At 45.3% G+C, this 8,362-nt stretch overlaps 1 pseudogene; it reads left to right on the top strand.

Annotated features, from left to right (window-relative positions):
- The first annotated feature begins 1,848 nt into the window (after positions 1-1,848).
- Positions 1,849-8,362, top strand: part of LOC138193625 (nucleolar protein 4-like) — an 11,645-nt pseudogene continuing 5,131 nt past the window's right edge.

Raw genomic sequence — 8,362 nt, 5'->3', positions numbered from 1 at the left:
AGGAGGAGGACCTGAGTTTAGTGTTGTGGAAGGAAGAGCCGCTCCCTGTGGAGGAAAACACAAAGAGTGGATGTGATGGAGGAGAATCTCCCCCCTGTGAGGTCGGAGAGGGATGCAGGGATGCTGAGGTGGTGACGGTGGTCCTGATGCTGCGGGGGGGGGGGGGGGGGGGGGGTTGGCCTTCGCCTCCACGCATGAATACTCCTCACACACTCATAAATACACGTGGCCATGCTTCCTCCTCCTCCTCCTCCTCCTCCTCCTCCTCCCAGGGCTTTCCCTTTAACCGCCTTCACCCATTTCTTTTTTTTCTGTCTTCATCTCGAACAATAAACGCCGACTCATCTTGTGTTTGAGAAAATAACTGAGACTTTAATGTTGATGGAAAATGGAAGAAGAATAAAAGGAGACATGAAAATAAAATGTCTCCCACGTGCTCTCTGCACCCTTCCCCCCTCCATTCCCCATCTCAATCCTCCCTCATCCTCTCTCCCCTCCTCCCGCTGCTGCCCCCCACCCCCCCAGCCATGACCCTCCTCCTCCTCCTCTTCGTCCCACCCCCCTCCTGACCTCTTTCCTTCTGCCTGGCTGTACCTCCCTCACCATCTCTCCCTCCCTCCCTCACCATCCTTCCCTCCCTCTCCCTCTCCCTCCCTCCCTCCCTCCCTCTCCCTCTCCCTCCCTCCCTCCCTCCCTCTCCCTCTCACCATGCAGCGGTTTGGGCTCCACCCCTCCCCCTCCCCCTCCTTCCCCCCCAAACTAATGACACAGTCGATATCATCCTCTCTCTCTCTTTTCCTCACAACCCAGCCCTGCCTTTATTTTTTACCGTTGACTCGTTCAAATGACCTCCTCTTCCTCTTCCTCCTCTCCTCTCTTCCTCTTCTCCTCTCCTCTCCTCCTCTCCTCTTTTCCTCTCCTCCTCCCCTCCTCTCCTCCTCTTCTCTCCTTTTCCTCTTCTCCTCTCCTCCTCCTCTTCTCCCTTCTCTCCTCTTCCTCTTCTCCTCTCCTCTTCTCTCCTCTTCCTCTTCTCTCCTCCTCCTCCTCTTCTCTCCTCTTCCTCTTCTCCTCTCTTTCTCTCCTCTTCTCTCCTCCTTCTCTCTTCCTTTTCTCTCCTTCTTGTCTTCCTCTCCTCCTCTTCTCTCCTTCTCCTCTCCTTCTCTATTCTTCCTCTTCTCTCCTCCTCCTCTTCCTCTTCTTCTCTTGTTCTTCTCTCCTCCTCCTCTTCCTCCTCCTCCTCCTCCTCCTCTCCATCTCCACCCTTCAATCATCGGAGCCACTTTTCCGCCTCTTATTTTTCAGCTCTCTCGTCTCCGGCTGCGTCTCTTTTTTCTGTATTTTGTGACGCTGTGATGACTTTAATGAAGGATATTATGGTCTGTCCTGTCCGTCCCTCCTCTCTGTCATCGTGGACGTATAAACTCCAGCCGGGCACCAAACCATTTATTCCACGATCACTTATTTAGCAGCCTGTCACAGACGGAGGCTGATAGGAAATAAAAGCTGCTGAAATGAAGCGTTGAACAGCTGATTTCTGCCGAGCTTCATGAGACGACTCGTTTATCAATTCTTTCAAAGAAAATCAGATAAAGGGAGTCATTGAGGGAGCAGATAGATATTATAGATGTATATTAGATTCTGGCCTTTCATTTATAATAACAGGATTTTAGTGTATTGTTTGTGTTTATTTTGACCAACAAACCTTTCCAACCTGTGACTTTAAAACGAAGTAATATCTGCTTCTCTGGTTGGAGAAGATTGAAGAGATTATTCTGCTTTTAGTTTTTTTTATCCAGTTATATTTTTTCCGCCCCTTTAGCAGGAATCATGTCTCTTTGTGGACCTTTGCAGACGAAGGTGTCGGAGACGAAAGGTTTGAAATGGAAATAATGGAGGAAGAAAAATGTGAAAAGAAAAACGATTTGCATCTCGGAGAATCACAATTCCAGCCGGAGGCGTGTTGAAGGAGGACGACGGGGAAAGTGTGGCGTGGAGGCGGAGCTTACGGCCTCCTGCCTCGGTGGTGGAGGAAGTTTCTGGTTGTGGCTTCGTGGTGCGATGAAGTGTAACGAGGACGATGTCAGCGGGTCATCGCAGTGAGTCAGATACAGTGGGAGGACGGAGAGCTGGAGGATCATTATGGTGGTGGTGGTGATGATGAGGAGGGGGGGGTCTGTCATAATCCAGGGTGTCGACTGGGATGTCGTCGTGATTCTTGATTTTAACTGCTGGGTCAGCACATGACGCCTTTAAGGAACTTTTTTTATAAATACGGCAGTTTGAAGATGATTTCCTCATATCGGACTCATCGAGAGTCGAAGATCTTCACCGGTTTCACTTCAGCTCGGAGTCGCTGCAAAAGAAAAAAAGATTTCCCTATTTTTTTTCTGCAAAATAAATCCATTTTATTACATTGTAAAGACTCCAATGTAAAGAAATCAAAACGAGTCATCAAAATACATTTAAGAATGAACCCAGAAACATAATTTGGCCCCAACAAGGATGTAAAGTTTTTTTTTTTCTTTTCTTTTTTAGGGTTGTAGTTTATGATGTTGTTTTATCAGAAAATATCCAGTCGGTCATTAAAACACAGAACCTGAAGGAAGCACGCCATCTGCTGGACGTTTAAAGAAAACACACCCATGAAGTTCTGGTGTCGATGTGCGTCTTTAACAGACATCAGACCTAATCCGTCACGTCCACGGTCAGTTTCTTCTGACTGCGAGTGCTCCTCCTCTTCAAGAGGGCAGACGTGGAGACGTGTCCTCCTGCAAGAGTAGAAAGACGTGGAGGACGTGATGCGCTGCAGCGTCCCCGCTCTGATTTATCTCCTTCAGCCGAAGGTTCGCTGAACGTCGAGCTCGTCTGAAGTCTTTCTATATTCACCAGCTTCCCTGCGAGCCTCGGCGACCTTTTTGTAAAACAAGACGAGAGAGACGACCTTCTGATCTCTTCGTTAACGAGGGAGGAAACTGGCAGAAGTTACGCAAACAACACGTTTCAGCTGCAGAGCTGCAAACTACGAACTCTTTTATATTCAGTCTGTGGTCAAACCTGATGAATCTGCAGGTCGAAACAGTAAAACAATAGAGCCTCAATTAAGAGCCAATTTAAAAAGATCGGTCTTCATCGGTGAGACGTCCTTCGTCTTCATTAAATCAACATCCGATCCGAGAAGAAACAAAAAAAGCTGATTTGTGATCGTTGAAATCGAACGTTTCTGTTTCTCCTTCCAGACGACTCGTCGTCAGAGAGCGGCAGCGGCCTGCCCGCCCTCACCCCTCCCTCCTCCGCCGTGACCGACGCCGCCATCGTCAGGGAAGGAGAGGTCGTCAACGGCAACGGAGGCCCCGCCCCGCTGGACTTTAGCACGCCCACCTCGTCGTCGTCGCCCGAGGACCAGCAGCCGATGAACCTGAGCGACGCGCCGCCTCAGCGTCTGCAGCTCTCCGCCTCCCACCTGCCCGTCACCGTGTCGGCGGCGGCCGCGGCGCTGCTCGGCGCGCTGCATCCCAACGCGCCCGAGGAGCTCCGCAGGAAGTACCCGCTGGCCGCCAAGCCGCCTCTGACCCCGCACCCGGCGCTGCCGCTGCCGCAGACACACACACACACGCACAACGCACACACACACACGCACACGCACACACACACCGCCGAGCTGCGACTGGACCGAGACGGCAGGGACTACGGGGGCAAGGTGAGGTCACACACGCACACACACACACACACACACACACACACACACACACACACACACACATCCTTGGCTTTAACACCCACTGAGGAAGGAGTGTCAGTAGGTCAGTTTGTAATTATTATTAGAGAATAAACTATTTCTTTTCTGTCATTTTCATTCATTTTCATTTATAAAGTCGTAGATTAAATATAATTTCTCTGTTTCAGACTCAGAATAAAAGTATAAAAAGTTGAATGAGCTGTGGCGAAGATCCTTTAAAGAAGGTCGCGATACAAAAGAAATCACCAACAAAAAGAAGTAACTTTTATGTTTTGGCCTTTGCCATGGCAACAAGGCTTTTTATTTAGTATTTCTTTACTCTTTACGTGGCGCTGACACCTCGAACAATGTTTCTGAGCTGAATACGAAGTTTTCATCTCCAAGTCCTCTTTGCAGTGTTGGAGTCGGTTCTAGAAAGTAACTAAGTACATTTACTGAAGTACAAATCTGATGCTTGAGTTGTTAACGGCTTCTTTAAAGGGATTTTTCCCTTTAAACGTCTCACACATAAAAGTTCAAATGATCCAAATATCTGATATCAATTCAGTTACATTTAATTTTTTTGAAGTATAAAATGAAAACACAACACAACAATCACAAAACAACAAATTCAAAACATCAAAAAAGTAGTAACCTGATTTTTACTTTCATACTTCAACTACATTTTACTGCTTATTCTTATTTACTTTTACTGAAGTCATGTTACTTGTATTGGAGTATTTTTACTTTGATGCTGAATCTGTAAATTCGTAAAAAAAAAAAATCGTAGTACTTCCTTGTTAAATGAAACATCGATGTGATGTATTTGTAAGATGATCTTTTATTCTCTGACTCCGTCTGGACACTTTTCTGTGCTGCGAGCTGATAATTGCTCTCCGTGATGTCGGTGCATCGTCTCCTTCAGCGACCTAAATCTTAACATTTAAGCACCGTTTCATCGGCGAGCTGTCGGATCCTAACGAGACTCTTAATTATTGGTTTATTAAGAACGAGCCCGCTGGAAGAATGAAGCACTTAAAGAGGGAAGATGTGAAAAAAGAGACGGTTTTCAGACGGACTCACTAAATAAGTACTTTAAATATCCTTAAATGATCTTGTGTGTTCAGTCTCCCCAGTACAGTTCGGGCGGCAGCTACGACGGCGTGAAGATGGACCTGAGCGCCGAGGACCTGACCACGGGGCGGCACGGCAGCCAGGTCGCCCCCGACGACGACGACGATGACCACGACGACCACGACGACAACGACAAGATCAATGACACGGAGGGAGTCGACCCCGAGAGATTAAAGGCCTTCAACGTGAGTCGGGGTCGGACGTCCTGACCGACGTCCTCCCGGGATCAATGAACGTGTCTCGTTAAATCGATGAAAAAGAAACAAAACCGTGCGGAGCTTCTTTAAAAGCTGTCAGCGGTATTGATCACAGAGACGGAGGACTCAAACACAAACAGAGTCCAAGTGTGAGGACAGGACAAGACCCTGGAGGACCTGGAGAGGAGGAAACACATTTCAAAATCTTCCCTTTTAACAGGAAGTAAAACCTCCGACAGCAAAAAGGAAAAACTCTCTTTTAACAGGAAGTAAAAACTCCGACAGTAAAAAGGAAAAACTCTTTTAACAGGAAGTGAAACCTCCGACAGCAAAAAGGAAAAACTCTTTTAACAGGAAGAGAAACCTCCCGACAGTAAAAAGGAAAAACTCTCTTTTAACAGGAAGTTAAAAACTCCGACAGTAAAAAGGAAAAACTATACTTTAACAGGAAGTAAAACCTCCTACAGTAAAAAGGAAAAACTCTCTTTTAACAGGAAGTGAAACCTCCGACAGCAAAAAGGAAAAACTATATTTTAACAGGAAGTAAAACCTCCTACAGTAAAAAGGAAAAACTCTCTTTTAACAGGAAGTGAAACCTCCGACAGCAAAAAGGAAAAACTCTCTTTTAACAGGAAGTAAAACCTCCTACAGTAAAAAGGAAAAACTCTCTTTTAACAGGAAGTAAAACCTCCGACAGTAAAAAGGAAAAACTCTTTTAACAGGAAGTAAAACCTCCTACAGTAAAAAGGAAAAACTCTCTTTTAACAGGAAGTAAAACCTCTGACAGTAAAAAGGAAAACCTCTCTTTTAACAGGAAGTAAAACCTCCGACAGTAAAAAGGAAAAACTCTTAACAGGAAGAAACTTGTAGCTGGTTAAGAGCTCTGAATATTTTGCAGCTTTGTTACTCAAGATGTCAAATTAAAGCTAAAAGGAGAACGAACACATTCACTAAAACATCCACCATCTGGACTCTTCAGGTTGTTCTTGAGCTCTTCTGTCTTTGAGTGACTAAAACAATTAAAGCAGCTTTAAGACGCAACACGGCTTTAATTTAGCTTCGCAAATACTGTTTCGGTCTAACAGCCATGTTGTTGTTGTTGTTGTTTTTTGTGCAGATGTTCGTGCGTTTGTTCGTGGACGAGAACTTGGATCGGATGGTGCCGATCTCCAAGCAGCCGAAGGAGAAGATCCAGGCCATCATCGAGTCGTGCAGCCGACAGTTCCCCGAGTTCCAGGAACGCGCCCGCAAACGCATCCGCACCTACCTCAAATCCTGCCGCCGCATGAAGAAGAACGGCATGGAGGTACGCGTCCGGTGTTCCTCCTCACTCGTATGTTCTTCAACTCTCTCTGCTCATAACACTTATTTTTAGAATCACTTCTATTAATCGTTTTATGCACCGAATGTCAGAATATGATGGAAACTGTCCCGGTTTGTTTCGACCAGACAGAAAAAAACTCCAGTTAATTTTGACTTTTAAAGGGTTTTTGCATCCTTCGAGGAAGTCTGACCGTGTTTTAAAAATTATTAGCTGAAGTTTTAATGATGTATATAATAGTAGTGATACAGTATTTGTCTCTATTTAAATATATGAACTCCTTTAAGCTGCTCCGGTGATGCGAGTCTGTTTTTATGCTCTTCAACCGTTGGACGGTGAGCGCTGTGACACCTGACACCTCCTGTCAGGAGGCCTTCAGGCCCGCCGACACATCTTCCACCTCCTCCACCTCCTCCTCCACCTCTTCCGTCAGTCTGCAGACGTTTCAGCAGCAGCGACTCGGATTCAAGTGAAGTCTGAAAAACGTTCCTGACTTCAGTAAACCTTAAAATCACTTCACCAGTTTTTTCTCCTGCAGACACAAATTCTACCGACAGGCTTCAACCACCAGTTTGTTCCTTGATCTGCTGCACAGCTGAAATAAAAAAGGAGCTAATAATTCCCATAATGCACTGCTGGCATTGCGTCTTGTTCACAGAACCAGAGAAGAAAACACACCACAGGAAGTCTGATGGTTTTAAAAGATTTTAAAAAACACTTTATCGTTTACGAATATGAATAATGTATTTACAGTACGTGACAACGGCTACCAGTAAATACAAATACAATAGTGTGGCCAGATTTTATTTGTTTATCTTCCACTACATTATTACTGTCAATATTTCAGAAATTAGACACCCGACTCATTATACAGTTTGCACAATTCATCCTGACAGAAGTCTTAAAGGAGGAGTGGCAGGATTTAGTGACATCTAGTGGTGAGGGTGCAGATCGCAACCTACGGTGGCCTGGTGGTGACGTAAAAACACAAACTATAGCAGACGTAGCTTTCAGGTTCTGAAAAATGGTTCCGATCCAGAAGTGTCTTCAGCTGCAATACCAGCGAGTGCCACTAGAGGTCGGCTCCAAAAAGCCTCCGGCTCCATAGACTCCCATTCAACTTCTCTCATCAAATCCAAAGTGAATAAAATGTGTCCATCAGTTATCTCGGTGTTGTTAGCTAAAGTCACTCCTTCTTATTAGTTTTCTGGAGGTCCATCTGAAAATAATCCGTCATTCATTAGATATTAGGCTTCAAAAAGCGGCATGTTTGGGGGCGGGGCATAGTGTCCTCAGGTTCCCAATCAGATTTAGGCAGACCAACCGCTTGCTCCTCCCCAGCTTGTCCAAATATGGTCACTTCTGGCTCCAAACTAGCAAAATAGCGGAGGCCAAAATCTGAAGTGGAGGCTTCAAACCAACGATGACATCACTGCTGGTTGCCGCTCTGCAGAGTCAGTGTTGGGTTTGTCCCTTCAGGGAAACTGTAGAAACATGACATCTGTTAATATGTGCTTCAGATTTAAATTAAACTGTAATTAAATTACTTCTGTCATGTTAACCTTTTACAGATGTGTTCAATACTCGACCGCTCCTCCAATTTTTGTATTTAAATGTCTTTTGGGACCAAATTCAAACGGTTTCATTTTCATCCGCCAGCTTTAATCAAACAGAAAAAGCTGAATTTTTCACCGCGGCAACAAACAGTCGTCGTCTTTTTGTGAAAAGATGATATGTCGCACCTATAAATGGCTTATAGTAACTATAGAAACGTGCCCATCACTTTATTTCAGTTTGCAGATGTGACGCGGGGCGGAGTGTGTTGATACGACTTTTTATTCCACGCTGAGAGTTTACAGCTGAGACAAGCAGCGACACAGTTAATTAAGAATTAAAAATAATCTGACATTTGTGCTGTCAGAGCAAAGATCAAACCTACGGAGGTTTAAAGTCACTCTTCTTCTGGGACAATAAATGTAAGTTATAAAGCAGTTT

Source organism: Embiotoca jacksoni, unplaced genomic scaffold (genome assembly GCF_022577435.1).
Source record: "Embiotoca jacksoni isolate LCO1_2020_lvr unplaced genomic scaffold, fEmbJac1.0.p SCAF_90, whole genome shotgun sequence".
NCBI lineage: Eukaryota > Metazoa > Chordata > Actinopteri > Embiotocidae > Embiotoca > Embiotoca jacksoni.
Note: the sequence above shows the minus strand (reverse complement) of the source record. Positions and strands in the feature narration are given on the sequence as shown.